The following is an 18,967-nucleotide window of genomic DNA, read 5'->3' as shown; positions in this document are numbered from 1 at the left end:
CACCCGTATGTTGTTGAAATAGGACATGCGCACTTTAACAAACCAATCATTTCAGCGACAGGGCCTACAAAACTGTGGATGAAATGATTGGTTCGTTTTGACCCCCACAAAACGAGCTGGCAAAGAAAAAAAAGAGGTGCAAGATGGAATTGTCCTTGGGCCCTCCCACCCACCCTTACGTTGCGGAAAAAGGACATGCACACTTTAACAAACCAATCATTTCAGCGACAGGGCCTACCAAACAACTGTGGCTGAAATGATTGGTTTGTTTGGTCCCCCACACAGAAAAAGCTATTCATCTCTCCCTGTACAAAGTAGTAAACTGGCTCTACTGAGGCAGGATGCCGTCCTCATCCTCATCCTCTGATTCCTCGCCCCCTTCAGTGTGTACTTCCTCATCCTCACACATTATCAATTCGTCACCGCTGGACTCCACAATCACTGGTCCCTCTGTAGTCTCTGGAGGCCATTGCTGGTCTTGATTGAAGAATTGATAATTCATTTTTATGAACATCATCTTCTCAACATTTTGCGGAAGCAACCTCCTTCGCCGCTCACTTACCAGGTTCCCCGCTGCACTAAAAACTCTTTCGGAATACACACTGGAGGGGGGACAACTCAGGTAAAATAGAGCCAGTTTGTACAGGGGCTTCCATACTGCCTTTTTTTCCTGCCAGTAAAAGTAAGGACTGTCTGACATGTCTACTTGGATGGTGTCAGCAAAGTAATCCTCCACCATTTTTTCAATGGTGACAGCATCCAATGCAGCGACAGTAGACATGTCAGCAATGGTCTGCAGGTCCTTCAGTCCGGACCAGATGTTCTCTGCATCCCTGCCAGCGGGTCGTTTATGAAATCTCAGCTGTTTCCTCGCATCCACAGGTGTGGAAGAAAATGAAGGAGGAGCTGTTGCCATGTCACGGTCCTCTTCAGATGACAATCTCCTGACCAGCAGGTCTTTGCACCGCTGTAGACTTGTGTCCGCCAGAAACAGAGACACAACATACGTTTTAAACCGAGGATCGAGCACGGTGGCCAGAATGTATTCCTCTGACTTTAAAAGAGTGACCACACTCGGATCCTGGCAAAGCGTACGAAGGGCTTCATCCACAAGAGCTACATGCTTTGTGGAATCGCAATGGTTTACCAGCTCCTAGCTCACTTTCTCCAGCTGCTTCTGCAACAGCCTGATCAGGGGTATCACCTGACTCAAGCTGGCAGTGTCGGAATTGACTTCTCGTGTGGCAAGTTTAAACGGGTGGAGAACCTTGCACAACACGGAAATCAGTCTCCACTGCGCTTGACTCAGGCGCATCCCCACTCCTTTGCCTATGTCGTATGTGGCTGTGTAGGCTTCAATGGCCTTTTGCTGCTCCTCCATTCTCTGCAGCATATAGAGGGTTGAGTTCCAGCGCGTCACAACCTCTTGTTTGAGGTGATGGCAGGGCAGGTTCAGGCTTTTCTGATGTTGCTCGAGTCTGCGGTAGGCAGTGGCAGAATGCCGAAAGTGTCCAGCAATTTTGCGGGCCACCGCAAGCATCTCCTGCACACCCCTGTCACTTTTCAGGTAATGCTGCACCACCAAATTAATTGTGTGGGCAAAACATGGCACGTGCTGGAAATTGCCCATATGTAACGCCCGCACAATGTTACTGGCGTTGTCCGACACCACAAATCCCCAGGAGAGTGTAAGTGGGGTAAGCCACTGTGAGATTATTTCCCTCAGTTTCTCTAAGAGGTTGTCAGCCTTGTGCCTCTTACTAAAACCGGTGATACACAACGTTGCCTGCCTTGGAACGAGCAGGCGTTTTGGAGATGCTGCTGCTGCTGTTGCTGCAGAAGGCGAAGCATCTACCCAGTGGGCTGTCACAGTCATATAATCCTTAGTTTGCCCTGAACCACTTGTCCACATGTCAGTGGTTAAGTGGACAGTGGGTACAACCGCATTTTTCAGAGCACTGAGGACACTTTTTCGTACTTCTCTGTACATCTCGGGTATCGCCTGCCTAGTGAAGTGGAATCTCGACGGGATTTGGTACTGGGGACACAATACCTCAATCAACCCTCTAAATCCCACTCCACTGATGGCGGACACCAGACGCACGTCTAACACCAACATAGCTGTTAAGGACGCAGTTATCCGCTTTGCCATAGGATGACTACTGTCGTACTTCGTGCTCATGGCAAACGACTGTTGTACTGTCAATTGTTTATTGAAAGACGTAGCGGTCTTACGACTTCCCCTCTGGGAAGATGACCGACTACCAGCAGCTACAGCAGCAGCGGCAGTAGTAGGCGTAGCGCTGCAGGGTCCTCCGGAAGAATCCCGGATTGAAGAGGACTCAGTCATGCCGGTGACATGGCCTGCAGGACTATCTTCAATCGAGATCGAGGAGGAAATTGACGTGGAGGGTGTTGCTGGTGTGGATACAACAGGACCAAGGGATTTACGTGTCCCTGGACTGCTGACGGTCCTAGCCACAGTTCCTGAACTAAACACTGAATTATGAAGGTTCTTCAGGTGACGTATAACGGAGGATGTCCCTAGGTGGCCAAGATCCTTACCCCTGCTTATTTGAGCTTTACATAAGGTACATATGGCAATTCATTTGTTGTCCGGATTGGGATAGAAATAATTCCAGACCGAAGAGGTGGATTTCTTGGTCTTCTGGCCAGGCATGACGATGTGCTTTTTCATCCCATGGACAACAACTGTTTCCCCCCCTGGTGCCTCATTTAAGATAACCATATCAGCATACTCCTCGTCAAGTTCCTCCTCAGCGCCAGCTACATCAATATCCTCCTCCCGGTGTACAACATTGACACCTTCATTATCCAAATCTGTAACTGTACTGTGGGTGATCCTTCCAGCATATGCAGAGGACGTGCTGCAAATGGTGGAAGGAGCCACCTCTTCCCGTACAGTGATGGGAAGGTCAGACTTTGCAACCACCAACACCCTTGGACTCGCCTTGGGGATTTGTGATGCCATCTCTTTAGAAGGCAGAGTTGTTTGCTGTGTTGTTGATGACAGCTTAACTCTCTCTTAAATTTTTCAGAGGGGGGGGAGGAAGAGGGTTAAGATCCTTGGGTGAAGCTGAACCACTAGTCATGAACACGGGCCAGAGCCTAAGCCGTTCCTTGCCACTCCGTGTGGTAAATGGCATATTGGCAAGTTTACGTTTCTCCTCAGATGATTTTAATTTTCTTTTTTTGCTAATTTTAGTGAACTTTGGCTTTTTGGATTTTACATGCCCTCTACTAGGAGATTGGGCATCGCCCTTGGCAGACGACGTTGATGGCATTTCATTGTCTATGTCATGACTAGTGGCAGCAGCTTCAGCATTAGGAGGAAGTGGTTCATGATCTTTCCCTACTTTATCCTCCAAATTTTTGTACTCCATTATATTTTTTTATTAATATTAATATTATATATATATTTAATATATATTAATATTATATTATATTTTTTTAGACTGCAGGAACAGTGAACGTAGTTAGATTGCAGTACCAATTTTTTTAGACTGCAGGAACAGTGAACGTAGTTAGATTGCAGTACCAATTTTTTTAGACTGCAGGAACAGTGAACGTAGTTAGATTGCAGTACCAATTTTTTTAGACTGCAGGAACAGTGAACGTAGTTATATATTGCAGTACTAATTCTTTTATACTGCAGGAACAGTGACCGTAGTTATATATTGCAGTACAAATTCCTTTATACTGCAGGAACAGTGAACGTAGTTATATATTGCAGTACAAATTCCTTTATACTGCAGGAACAGTGAACGTAGTTATATATTGCAGTACTAATTCCTTTATACTGCAGGAACAGTGAACGTAGTTATATATTGCAGTACTAATTCTTTTATACTGCAGGAACAGTGAACGTAGTTACATATTGCAGTACAAATTCTTTTATACTGCAGGAACAGTGAACGTAGTTATATATTGCAGTACAAATTCCTTTATACTGCAGGAACAGTGATTGTAGTTATATATTGCAGTACTAATTCTTTTATAATGCAGGAACAGGGAACGTAGTTATATATTGCAGTACTAATTCTTTTATACTGCAGGAACAGTGAACGTAGTTATATATTGCAGTACAAATTCCTTTATACTGCAGGAACAGTGAACGTAGTTATATATTGCAGTACTAATTATTTTATACTGCAGGAACAGTGAACGTAGTTAGATTGCAGTACCAATTTTTTTAGACTGCAGGAACAGTGAACGTAGTTAGATTGCAGTACCAATTTTTTTAGACTGCAGGAACAGTGAACGTAGTTATATATTGCAGTACTAATTCTTTTATACTGCAGGAACAGTGAACGTAGTTATATATTGCAGTACAAATTCCTTTATACTGCAGGAACAGTGAACGTAGTTATATATTGCAGTACAAATTTCTTTATACTGCAGGAACAGTGAACGTAGTTATATATTGCAGTACTAATTCCTTTATACTGCAGGAACAGTGAACGTAGTTATATATTGCAGTACTAATTCTTTTATACTGCAGGAACAGTGAACGTAGTTATATATTGCAGTACAAATTCTTTTATACTGCAGGAACAGTGAACGTAGTTATATATTGCAGTACAAATTCCTTTATACTGCAGGAACAGTGATTGTAGTTATATATTGCAGTACTAATTCTTTTATAATGCAGGAACAGGGAACGTAGTTATATATTGCAGTACTAATTCTTTTATACTGCAGGAACAGTGAACGTAGTTAGATTGCAGTACCAATTTTTTTAGACTGCAGGATCAGTGAACGTTGATATATAGCAGTACTACCAATGGACTTAGCAGGACAGAGCACAGGACACAGCACCACTGGACTCAGCAGGACAGAGCACAGAACACAGCACCACTGGACTCAGCAGGACAGAGCACAAGACACAGCACCACTGGACTCAGCAGGACAGAGCACAGGACAAAGCACCACTGGACTCAGCAGGACAGAGCACAGGAATGACCAGGAAAGAGGACACCACTAAGAAAACACAACCTCCCGCTTCCCTGATCAATGCCCGAGTAAAGATGGCGGTGGCAAGCGGGGAATTTAAAGAATCCGAGTATCGCGAGATCCGACGGCGGGTCCGCACAGTTCGGGACTGTTCTGATTTACTAAATCCGAGCCCGCTCATCCTTATTTCATACTAGGAATCCTTACAGTGTAATAGCAGAATTCAACAATTACACAAGAACAATTCAATAGCAATAGTGATCAAAAGAAAAAAAGAGAACAATTCTCTTATACTCGGCCCATGGAACACTTTTTTAAAGAAATAGGATCTAGCACATACAAACATGTAAATAAAACATTGAACAAATGCTTATACTCTTCTGTTGAGTGTGATGAGGTAATGAGCACTTAGTATGATGTAAAAGGAGGTAGATCTTGCCCTAATCTCTCCCTTTACATAACGGCTTGTCAACGTCCCAATAACTCCCGGTAATCCACTCACAAATGGGGTTCTCTCGGGAAGAGTCTCTATAGATGTTATTCCATCCTCCTCTTGAACTCACACAACTTCCCTCTCTGTCCGGCAGTGATTTGTAACGCAGAGCTCTTCCTGGTAACGGAAAGCCTAGTAGCCCAAAAACCTCAAAGTGTAGCTCTATATCCGACACATTTCGTCCTCACGGGACTTTATCAAGGATAAGGCATGCTATACACTGTATCTCCTTTTATAGTGGACAATTCATCCAACTTTATTAATCATAAAAAATGGAGCAAGAACGCATATTATTTAAAAAAAATTAAAAATAAAATCTTCCATATTGGAGAATTAAAAACAACGCATGTGCATAAATCCAGTAGAAATATAAATCTAAGTTGTAGGGAGGATATATGATAAAAAAGAGAGAAAGTATAAAAATAAGTGTCAAAAAATATTTTTACATCAGGAACGGCCACTAATCAAATTCCAAATTTAATCCTGCTGGTGCCAAAGTTTTTAATTTGTAATTAAACTCAGTTTCTATCTTAGACATCATAGAGATGTAGTTGCCACCTCTCCAGTTTTCTGGTACATACTTGATTCCCAAAAATTTCATTCCTGCTGGTTCCTTATTATGCTGTAATAAAAAGTGATTGGACACATTATGCGTTGTGATGCCTTTTCTGATATTACACATGTGTTCCATTATCCTGATCTTTAATTTCCTCTTCATTCTGACTATATATTGGAGGCCACATGGGCACTCCAAGAGACATATAATCCCTTCAGAATTGCAGGTGATTGTTCCTTTAATGTTGTACTGTTCTTTGGAGACATTAGATACATAGGTGGAAATTGGAGTAGTGGAAACCATATTTGAGTATTTGCAACCTATACAATTTGTGCAATAGTATAACCCTTGAGGGCTAACAATCAATTATTGATTCTGCAAGGGTAAATAACTATGTGTTAATATGCTCTTCAGATTGTCAGCTTTCCTAAACACCACTCTTGGTTTAATAGGGATAATTTGTTTCAAATCTTCATCGCATAGAAGGATATGCCAATACTTTTCAATAATACTGGTAATGTTTTTGAAATGACTGCTAAAACTGGTGTCAGAACCCTCTGGGATTTTTTTCTGTTTATATGCCATAAGTTCTCCTCTATTTATCTCTCAAACACTCTCAAAGGCTTCTTTTACCATATGTTTATCATAATTTTTATCCAAAAACTTTCCCATTAGATTTTCCCCTTGTCGGACATATTCCTCCAAGTTAGAACAATTCCTTCTGATGCATCTAAATTGGCCTTTAGGTATATTCTTGATCCAGAGAGGATGATGGTTGCTATTTGCTTGTAAGAAATTATTGCAGTCTACAGGTTTGATGATGTTACCCTTTTCTATATAAATCTCTAAATCCAGAAATTTGACTTCTTGTGTGCTGGTATTAGCTGTGATTTCCAGATTTACCTAATTTCTGTTAATTTGACTGAGGACATGGTCCACTGTCTGTTGACTCCCATTCCAGAAAAAAATACATCATCTATATACCTGTACCAACAAATAAGATGTTTTTTGTAGTCTTCATTAGGCCATATGTTTTCCTTTTACCATTGTGACATAACTTGGTGCGAAATGGCTGCACATTGCAGTCCCTTTTTCCTGATAGTAAAATGAACCCTCGTGCCAAAAATAATTACACAGGTCTGCAACCAAAAAGCTGTTTTCATAATTTTATCTGATTCTTATGTTTTTTGGTGCGCTGAATTCGAAAATAACCACCATTTTTTCCTGGGACGTCAGGTTTTTCACAATCGAAATGTGCCTTGGTCAAACAGGTAGCTGGAAATCGCTAAATTTCAAATTCATCATACTTGGGGGAAAAAAACTGAACATGGAAAAACAAATTTATTTTCACTGCCAGTGCTCCCAAAAACATGAAAATATATGTTTATTGGTCCTGATGGTGATCACTGCATTGTTGAGTGTGCTTGCTAGGGCCTGCCTGGACATGTTCTTTCATGCATTAACTTGTTCTCTGATTCCTCCACAATCTTGTATTTCATTTCAGTCGTCGTCTTGCTATTGTCTGTGTGGTTCAAAATTAGTGCAATGCCTCCAAGAAAGTGTGTAAATGCGCCTGACAGTTTCTGTTTCATATGTTAAGAGTTCATGGTGAAAAAGCAGCAGTTCAATATTACAGATTTTGTTAAAAAAGTTTATTTAGTTTATTTTAAATTAAAACTTGGTGACCAAGATAAAGTTTGGGCTCCTCATAAAGTATGTAAGCGGTGCATCGAAGATCTCCGTAATTGGTCAAAAGGCAAGATAAAAGCTTTTCAATTTGGAATTCCTATGATGTGGCACGAGCAGAATAATCATAGTGATGATTGTTATTTCTGTTCCTGTGATGTGAAGGGGTACAATTCAAAGTGGAAGTGCACCATCACGTATCCCAATCTTCCTTCTGCTATTCGTCCCATTCCCCATTGTCCAGACGTCCCTGTGCCCGACCCTCCTACAAACCAGGATGAAGTCAATTGACCTGACAAGAATGGAACTGTACCTCAGCCTGAAGATGGATCAAGTTCTTCAGATGTTGAAGTTGACGAGCCAAAACTTTTCTCGCAAGAGGAACTGAATGATTTGGTGAGAGACCTAGATCTACCTAAGCAATCTGCTGAATTACTTGGTTCTAGACTTAAAAGCAAAAATTTGTTAATGGAAGGTACATCTTTTGCATGGTACAGACATCGGGAAAAAGACTTTCTGTCTAACTTTTTTCATGAGGGCAATTTGGTGTTTTGCTCTGATTTAGAGGGGTTGATGGCTCAGTTCCACATTCAGTATGATTCTTCTGAATGGAGGATTTTCATTGACTCTTCCAAAAGAAGCTTGAAAGCAATTTTACTTCACAATGGTGTCCGTTATGCGTCCATTCCTGTTGCTCATTCGGTGTACTTGAAGGAGACTTATGAGAACTTGGAGTTGGTACTCAAGAAAGTGGGTTATCAAAACCAAAACTGGTTGGTATGTGGGGATTTAAAAGTATTGTGTATGCTGCTGGGACAACAGGCTGAGTACACCAAATACCCTTGTTTTCTATGTTTATGGGACAGTAGAGACCGACAAAATCACTGGAAGCAAAAAAATTGGCCACCAAGAAGTCTAGTTGTTGGTGAAAAGAATGTTCTCAGAGATACATTGGTACCCCCTGAGAAGGTTTTATTACCACCACTCCATATAAAATTAGGATTAAATGACTCCAACTCAAAAAGAAGCGTGGGTTACCTTTACTGTGGTCATAAAAAACTTATTGGGAAACCAATAGGACCCAAATTACAAGGAAATGGTGGAAACAATGTTGAAAGCGTTCACAAGCTTGGTTGCTCCATGAGCTTAAAAGTCCATTTTCTCAACTCACACCATGACTACTTTCCTGAAAATGTGGGAGCAGTGAGTGAAGAGTAGGGAGAACGTTTCCATCAAGATATAAAAGAAATGGAAAGGAGGTATCAAGGGAAATGGAGTGTTACGATGATGGCTGACTACTGCTGCATCTTGTACAGGGATCTTCCGGAAGCCACCTACAAGAGGAAAAGCTCAAAAAGAAGTTTATAGTTTAAAAAAAGAGGATTTCACAAGCAATCTACTTGGGTGTGGTGTTAATTTTGTCGTCACCTGTGCAAATGAGTTAATATTTTTCATGTAAATAAAATATTTGCGTTAAGAGATTTTTTTAAACGATGACCACTCGTTTGTTCGAAAACCTGACATCCCAGGACAAAACAGCTGGCATTTTTGGATTCAGCGCACCAAAAAACGTAAGAATCAGTCAACTAAACCAAAACAGCTGTCCAAAAATTTTTTTTTGCAGACCTGTGTTATTGGTGAGTATAAACTCAATACTGTCCATAATGAATTGTATTTTGACGATTGTCCAAATCTGAATATCGGCAAAACATTTGACATGTGTGACTACAACCGTTGATGTGATTGATACACGTATACAGTGATTTTACAGCGCATGTCCCTAGGATGTATGAATCTTTCCACTGTATCCCTTGAATAATTTGTAACATTTGCATAGTGTCTCTCAGATAGCTTTTCTGTGTTATTACAACCTTCTGCAAAAATTTGTCGACATAATGGGAAAGGTTGACAGAAATGGACTGTATGCACGATATTATCGGATGTCCTGGAGGGTTAAGTATATCCCTCTTTTTTTTCTTTTGATCACATTTCCTACGATATTTGGCAGCATGTTTACACTTAAAGGAGCAGCGCCTATTTTTTCTTATTCTTAATAGCAATAGTGTCTGCAAGGCAGTGAGACAGTAAAAGTTCAGAATACACAGATAGGGTGATGGATCGTCAGTGCCTCCATGATTCAATCGCGCAAGTCCAAAGATCGCAACATGAGGTATCACTCTCTATAAAATGCTGCCTGAGACACCAGCAGTTATAGACTCAGTGAGAAGAGTTCTTCCAGCTCTAATGGTGCAAAACCAGATATAAACAAAATATAAGCAGTTCCTGCATGAATATTTATTTTGGAGAAATTAATTCTTCTAACAGAGAGAGAGTCCAAACCGCAGCGAATCATCCTCTTCATGTTACTACAAATATACTTGTTGTCCAGCACCTACTCAAGTGCATATGGTCCCTGCTACAGACAATTCCAAATGTGCAGGCCACCCACGCCCCTCTTTGTCTGAGGAGAAATGCATGTACAGAAGGATTAATCACATGTATCTTTATTGTGCTAGCTCTAAGCACTTCTGGTGCAATGCCAGTTACGTAGACCCAAATCACTTCCAGGTTATCCCAAGGGTTCTCTCGACTCAAACAATAAATTTAACTTGGGATTGCTTTCTGAACCCTCTTTAAAGACAGCTAACCTCCAGCCTGTTGTAGAGAGGGTGCTGTCCCTCCAGCCTGTTCCAGAGAGGGTTCTGTCCCTCCATTCTGTTCTAGAGAGGGTCCTGTCCCTCCAGCCTGTTCCAGAGAGGGTCCTGCTCTTCCACACTGTTCAGCAAAGGATTCCTTATGGTACCATTCAGCCAGAGATGCTTTGTGGTACTGTTCAGTTGGAGCTGCCTTACGTTACTGTTCAGCTGGAGCCACGTCATAGACAGTTCATCCGGAGTTGCATAATAGAACTGTTCAGCCAGAGATACCTCATGTCTCTATTTGGTCAAAGCGGCTTCAAAGGGCTCTATTCGATCAGAAGTGCTTCATAGTGCTGTCCTTTCTGAGTTATGTCCCCTGTCTAAGATTTCTGAGTTATGTGCCCAGCCCGAGCCTTCTGACATTTGTGCTCAACCCACACCTTCTGATTGGTGTGCCCAGTCCGGGCCTCCTTCCAAGTTTTCTGACAGGTTTGGGCCTCCTTCCAAGTTGTCCGCCCAGTCCAGGCCTCCTTCCAAGTGTGCCCAGTACTTGCCTTCTGCCAAGTGTGCCCAGTTGGGGTCTTCTGATATTATGTGCTCAGCGCGAGCCCTCTAGGTTATGTGCTCAGCCCAAGTCATCTAGGATATGTGTTCCTGCTGGTCCAGATAATTCCTGTTCTGGGATCTCCAAGACTCCTGTTCTATCTGCCGCCTCCTCTCCCAGTAAGGTTTATACTAGCGCATAATTCAAAGTTGCCAAGACTACTAATTCTTCTTCTGTTCCAGAATTCTGACCACCTACCTTTGATGGGAACATCACTCATTTAGGTGCCCTTATAAAGTTTTTCTTACCGTATTTTAACTCCGTTCCAGATCTTGTCAACAACGAAGGTAAGCAATTACTCTTATTATTGTCCATCTTTAGAGGGAAGGCTTTGGAAAGGGTAAATCCCTTTACTGAGATCAGAGATCCTATTCTCTCAAATGTATAACTTTTTTTATGAAGTTGTGAATGAAGAGTTTGCCCCATCACTTGCCGATCCAACCTCCAGTGCTTTTTTCGTGCCAGCATCTATATCCCCAGTTACCCCATCCTTGGAGTTACCTTTGTGTTCTGTCCAATTCAATCAACCCTCTAAGTGCCATAAAAAGAAAGTGAAGAAGTAGAAGAGGAGAGGGGCTTCTGGGTCTCAGCTTTTCTCAGGGACAGTTTCTATACATTTTCCGCTCTTCGACTAAAACTTTTCAGCTAACTGCCCAATTCTGGACTATGAATTTCCTTGTGTTTTGGGCATCTGTATCCCTTAAGGTAGTGGGGGTACTGTCATGATCAGCCTGTGGCTGCACTACAGCATCTTGTCTGTGGATGCATCATTACTTCTGGATCCTAAACACCTGTATCTTGCCTTTAAGAGACTGGCTTTCCCAGCAATCTGAGACAATTCATCAAGTGTCTTTGCTGCTGCTAGTCTCCCTGTGAAACTACTGTGTAGATCCAGACTTCTCCCTGGCCTTTGACTCTTGCTGCATTCCTATATTGCGTACCTCCTCTTGTGAACCAGACCCTGGCTTTGTTTGACCATGCTCCGGCTTACTCCCTGGTATTATTTAGGATCTACTGACTTCTGACCCCTGGCTTGCCTGACCCTTTTTTGCCCGATTCTACTGTGGATCATCCGGTCCCTCTTGTCACCTGGATAAACCTGGTAACCTGAGTCTGGATTTGATCATTTGCACCTGATATCCAGTGTCTTCTGCTTAATATGCTAAACCTGGCAACCTGAATCTGCACTTCATCATTTGTGTCTGATATCCAGTGTCTTCTGCTTCATCTGTTAAGCCTGGTAACCTGTATCTAAATTTCACCATTTGTGCCTGATATCCAGTGTCTCCTGCTTCATCTGATAAACCTTGTAACCTGAATCTGCACGTCACCTTTTGTGCCTTGTAGCCAGGGCCTCCTGCATTTATCCATTATACCTGTTTTTCCTGATATCTCAAACATGCTGCTTCTATGACTGATGCTTGCCATTAACCATTGGCTGCAATAATTTGCTTCCTGTGCAAACGGTGTAATTAATAAAGTCAATGTATTTCACTACCACTACTCTCCATGCAGTTCATACTAGGAATCCCGACAACACCCTATGGAGCTCTCCTGAATATCACTGATTACTTTCTTTAAGACTGCTACCCCGTCCTCTTTCAATTCTAGCTATTTGCCTGCCTAACTGCTCTACACTCTATGCTACCTCTTCTGTGTCCCTCTCTCAAATGGCGCTAGATCGCTGTGGAGGGCAGTATTTATAGATTCCAAAACTCCCGAGATCCGAGATCCGACAACGTCACAATAACGTTTTGCCTCGTTTTCGATTCCGAAAAAGTGGGAAAGTACTGAGCCAACTCGGCTCGATAATCAGATCCCCTAAGTTCGGGTGTGTTCGGTTTCCGAGGAACCGAGCCTGAGCATCTCTAGATTTTAGTAGAAAATGCTTCTCCAAGAATTGTGCCCAGATTTTCTAGAAGAGAAGCAGTAGGATCTGAATTTAATTTCTGGTAAGATGAAATATCATTAAGGTGTTTATCAGACTGTTTAATAACTGGTTGTTTGTTATCTTGTAAATATTTTAAACACTATCTTGTCAGTACAGGGAAGATTAGATTTATTCAGGATGGGTTTAAGAATGGAAATTTCTTTAATAACTAATTCAGAAAATGTGTAAAGTTGTCTCCCTTTAGACACCAAAGAATACATTTTGATACTAAATTTAGACCTGATGTTGTTTTTCTGGGGGTATTTAATAGGTGATTGGACTTTTTTAATTTGTACTGATATTCTTAAAAATGTCTCCTTAATGTTAATTTCCTAACAAATTATAGTTATACATATATATATATATATATATATACAAGTTAACCCGTGCATGATACTCATGCATTCTAGTCAAATCAAGCTACTTAAGGTTTTAAAAAGGTTCTTGTCATGCATTTGGGCCTAGCCCAGGCCTCCTCAGGGGAAGAGCGTTACTTCCCGACGCAAGCGCCCTTTTTTAACGTGGTTTTGTCCACATGTCACCACCTCATCATTTTTCTCCATCACCTCATCCTTCATCTTCATCGCCACATCCTTCATCAAGCTACTTCAGGTGTTAAAAACTCCCCACTGTCACCCCCGGCAACCACCAACCACTCCCAACTGTCACTTCTCCTTCAAGAAATATATAGGTCAGTGTATAACTCTGCCCAGCAGGTGGCGCTGCAGCTTGTTTTTTTTTCCACACACGCCACTAGGCATTTATATAGTAGATATAGATAGATATATATATATATATATATATATATATATATATATATATATATATATATTGTGACAGAATCAAGGGGGAAGTGTATTGTAACAGGTACGTTTCGGCTAGATTTCTAGCATATTGCTTTTAAAACCCCCAGGAGAATGTGTGCTTGTAGTAGCTGTAAGCTGCTGCAAAACTAAAGGCTTGTGGATAAGCCAGAAACGGTCCTGGGGTATATGGGTGAAAAGAGTAAGGTCGGATCCATCCATTAGGCCTGTAGCCAGGTCTTTCAGTTGACCTGCTAACCTGCTAAAATGCTGCTAAGTGGGAGGTGCACCTGAGCAGTGCAGGTAAAAAGCTGCTTCTCAGCACAGTCTCTCTCTCTGCCTGGGGTGCTGAGGCTGGTGAGTCTCAGTGAGAGGAAACCTTGCTACTTTGCCTGTGACTGAACCATATTGCACTTTTTGGGCCTGAGCCATTAAGGCAAAAAAGGAGTAAATGTTCTCTTGGACAAACCATGTTTCAATGCAAGGGGGTGAAAATTAGTTTATTATTCTGCACATAAGCTAAATACTGGCTATTTTTTCATCTAACACACAAATACTTAATAATGTTATTACATACTTGCCTACTTTTGGAAACAGCTGTCCGGGAGGAGGTACGTCGAGGGGGCGTAGTCACGTGCAGTGCGTCATTAGGCTCCGCCCCTTTCAATCTCTATATTTTGCTTTAGTTTGGTAGTCAAACTCAGTGGTGGCTCCAGGAGGGGGGGGGGCGATCTCGGGGCTTGCTGCTCGATCTCGGGGCTTGCTGCTGGCGGCTGCACACTATGTGCAGGTCCGTTCGGCGGAGACAGGCAGGGAGAGTGTGCTGCCCGGCCGCTCTGATTGTGTTGACAACATAATCAGAGCGGCCGGGCAGCACCCTCTCCCTGCCTGTCTCTGCAGAACGGACCTGCACATAGTGTGCAGCCGCAGGCAGCCTTAGCTGTCAAAAAGGGGGCGGAGACAAAATTGCCCCCCCCTCCTAAATCGCCCTTCCTAAAATAAAATTCTAGATCTGCCTCGGGTCAGACTTGACAGATGTTTAGTTAGAGAATGACGACAAGGTCTTTATTTTGAAGCTATCTTTTATTTTTGTTGCCTAATAAAACTATCTGAGGCTAGTTGTACTAAAATCCCTGCACTTGTGTGACATTGCTGCTGTTCACCTCCATTCACCCCAGGAGGTGGTATCTGATCCCCTCACAAGTTCACTATCTAACAATCCATCCATCTGTCTATCCATCCTTTATTGTGTGTGTCTGTGACAAGGTCCTTCACCTGAGAGAGGGTATTCCTGTGTTTAGTTAGTGCCAGAAGGCAAGACTTTTTATTTATGTTTTGTTTGTTTAGAATATGTTGAATAAAACTAGCTGTGGCTAATCAAACCAAAGCAATTGACGGGTGTGATATCCTTGACCGGCCTGTCCAAAATGATTAGCTCACAGTACTTAAAACAGAGAAGACAGTGGCTGATTATCAAATTGCTGTTACATTATTAATGTGATCAGATGACAAGTTTTCCAGCTGTTTTATTTGTTTAAATCTCAATTAACAACAAACTAATGCAGACTAATATATAAGTCAACAAAACATTCAAACAAACTCTTTCACCGAACTGATATCTCTGAAAAGCCAGCGCTCTCTTTCACATGTAGACACATTAATATGCATAATGTATTACTACATATCACAGGTTGTAAGTATTTCTGGCAGGAGTGAAATGGTGCATCATGAGAATGCGCTAATGATGTCAGGAAACATGGTAATTCATTTTATTACACTGTAGTTTTATTTTCATCCTTGAGTAAAATTGGGTGAAGTAAGATTACATAGCACACTGTCATCCTTTGATTCTGTATATTATTATGTACACCATTTATTAAAACAAAGGATTGCTGTGAAATGTAATATCTTGCAGTTTTCAGCTAAAAATCAAAATTCAATTGTTTTTTTACAAAGGCTCTTAGCAGGACAAGTTTTGTGTTTAGGGGCACTGAAAGTTTTATGGACCATCAGGGATATATTAGTGAAGAATTGCTAAAGCTCTGTAAGCTATAGGGGGATTTTATTTTCTAGTATTTCATTACATATTGCCCCCAGTGAGACTTATCCTATGTTTCTGTAGTTTCATAATAAAAAGTTATATGACTACAATACTTTGGAGAAATGACTGTACATCTCACTTTAGAGTGTAAACATTTCCATGTCTTTTCACTTGAAGTCTTATTTAACATTAAATATCAAAGTAGTTAAGATTGGTTTACAAGGTAATATGCATTGCATGTATTTAATATATGGCAATTTATTTGACATAATGCCATGTGTTCAACAGCATGTGTAAGAAAAGTCTGCAAAAGAGCATTCATTTCTCTGTATTCTACATCAATGATTTTTCTAAGCTGTGTGCACTGTAAATGTAAGCGTTAAATGCTTACTGTAAGGTGACCTCCACTCTGTAGGTCTGCACTGACCCTTAAACATGACCCCTTCCACTCAGTACAAAACGTTGCCTTCTTTACATCTTAATTATTTTCCTATTGCAGTTACCTGTCCTGAATTAATTCATTGATGTTTAAAATCACTCTTCTCTGTACATTAATTCTGCACAGATAACTCAAGTGAGAAGTTCAGGAGCAGTGCATTTTATATTGGGTGAAGGGGGCCATGTTGAAGCGCATTGAGAATCTAACGTTTAGTGCAACCCCACTCGTGGAGTTTTATTAACAAGGTCAGTTTGTAATGAACCCTATCATTTCATGAGTGGACAGCTTAGACGGATTAGATTAATTATTACAGACATTATCATAACATATTATGATTTTGTTAGATGTCATTTACACATATGTGCACATGTATGGCAATTCTGTATGAATGCTCTAAATGACGATTGATAAATGATCCTATATATATTTTAGAAATTATGGCCCAGATTCATCTTCAGACGTTCGTCCCGATAGCCCCCCTTGCCATATTTTGCATGAAATTGATTTGTGCAAGTTCAGAAATGAACCTTACGCCAACAAACACAATTGCATCCAATTAAAGTCAGAATGCATACGACACTTGCTAGTGCCAACAATCTGTAGGGAGGAACGGGGGAAGGAAAGGGTGGATGAACGTAGCCCAGATAAAGTGCAGGCATTCCCAAGGATCAGATGAAGGCAATTCAAGTTCAGCCGTACGCAGAAGTACACTTGTATTCAGATGTAAGGTTTGCACCTGCTTCAGGACAGATGTAACTGGCAGATGATTATGGTGACCAAACACAGCATTCATTCTCGCAATCTAATGGGATGAATGACAATTCACCTGTACACCTGACACCAATATTCAAACAACACTATATAAGATGATGGTAGGTGGATATCATTGTGCAATTTCAATTCCCTAAAAAAGGAACAGAAAAAAAACTATTGACTGCTTACATAATAGAGGTAGGTTAAACCTTCACATGTGCATTTAAGTAACAACAAAAGTATTTTATTCTATTTAAAAAGCATTTCATGTATTAGTATGTGCGGATGTTTGAAATCGCCTTACTGTCCCATTACAAATATTTATAGCATTGCAGTATATGTTTTGAAACAGTGGTCGCAGTGAAAATTAGAAGGAGGGGTATCGAAATTTAGAAGTGACAGTATGAAAAATGTAATGGGAATGTTAGTGAATGGAATTTAATAGTTTTCCAATGAAGGCACAGGGAGAAGTGAGGGTATGGCATAGCACCATATACACCTCCACTTCAACCACTGTATTGAAATGTTTCGTTTCAGACACTAGCAATGCGGTTGCTTGTTTTAAAATGTTATGAGCGTGTTGCCTATGTCATCCAGTTTAGGATAGGCGTATATGTTATATATATTTTTTCCAGGTGCAGAAGAAAGATTCCCCCTGCACATCACTATAAAAAATATCAAAACAAACAAAAAATAATCAATATTCAAATATCTGGAAATAATTTAAAAAAAAAAAATGTGTATAAATGAGACATTAAAGTATTTTCTTAAGGGTTTTTTTTTTTTATGGAATAATGCAGGTTGATTGAATTAAGTTAATTATTGAATTCCACGCTTGTGCGTTCAGATGTTAATTAGTAGTAAAAAAGCATATAATGAAATAAGGTGAAATTGCTCCAAAATCACATAGAACAAATAAAAACTCAATGACACTTGCGTTACATATTACTTCACATAAGTGAGTTAATACCATATTCATCTACGAATGTATTGCTCATATGCGCTTGTCTTTAAATATGGATTTGAATAAGTTACGTATTTTTTAAGAAATACACAAATTACGTTCATATTGGGTTCCTAGATGAATCAGACCCTATGGGCCTGATTCATAAAGGAACTTAAATTAAGAAGTTTCTTATTTAAGTCTCCTGGACAAAACCATGTTACAATGCAAGGGGTGAAAATTAGTTTTCTGTTTTGCACATGAGTTAAATACTTGATAGCTTATTTGTACACTGAAATTTAAAGTTGATATTTGTCTGCTACATGAAAAAACAGTCAGTATTTAACTTATGTGCAAAACAGAAAACTAACTTTCACCCTTTGCATTGTAACATGGTTTTGTCCAGGAGACTTAAATAAGAAGCTTCTTAATTTAAGTTCCTTAATGAATCAGGCCCTATGTCTTCATATTGTGTTCCTGTAAAATGAATAGTTTTTATTTAATTGACATAACTAATATATGTACTATTTTTCATGTTTTTTTTAGTTATGTCACATATTGATCTCCACATCAAGGACAGTAAATGTCAATCTTCTATCTATAATCCGCAAATTTACTCTGCGCAAGGCCAGAAATAGACCATATGCCAGAGAACACAGCAACATTCAATTCATCTTCGAGTACAAAGGACACTAACTACAGCCTATGATTTTGGGTAGGGAATGGGGCATTTGGCCATAGCCAATGGTTGCCAATCGCGAGTGCACAAAGCAGCATCCGATTCAAGCTGTGGGCATCGCTCAGTTACTTGTTTATCAGCTGTCTCTCTTGCCCCAGCTACAGGGCTAGTCTAAGTGCCACTTACTAATGATGATAGCTGTGTATGTATGGTATAACAGGTGTATGCACTCAGTAGCAACTGCAAACGTTTATTTTAAGTACAGTAGACATTCATAACATCCTAATAAATGTACTTCCTGGAAAAATAAATAAATTAATTAATTTGTAACATTATTTGAATAGATTTTTTTTTTTGTGTGCGCTCTTTTAACAATTTATAGTACACATAGATATTGGACCTTTCCTGAAATGTCTTTTATAGAAGA

This window comes from Mixophyes fleayi, chromosome 1 (assembly GCF_038048845.1).
Source record: "Mixophyes fleayi isolate aMixFle1 chromosome 1, aMixFle1.hap1, whole genome shotgun sequence".
NCBI lineage: Eukaryota > Metazoa > Chordata > Amphibia > Anura > Limnodynastidae > Mixophyes > Mixophyes fleayi.
The sequence above is the reverse complement of the archived record's forward strand: the minus strand, read 5'-3'. Positions refer to the sequence as shown.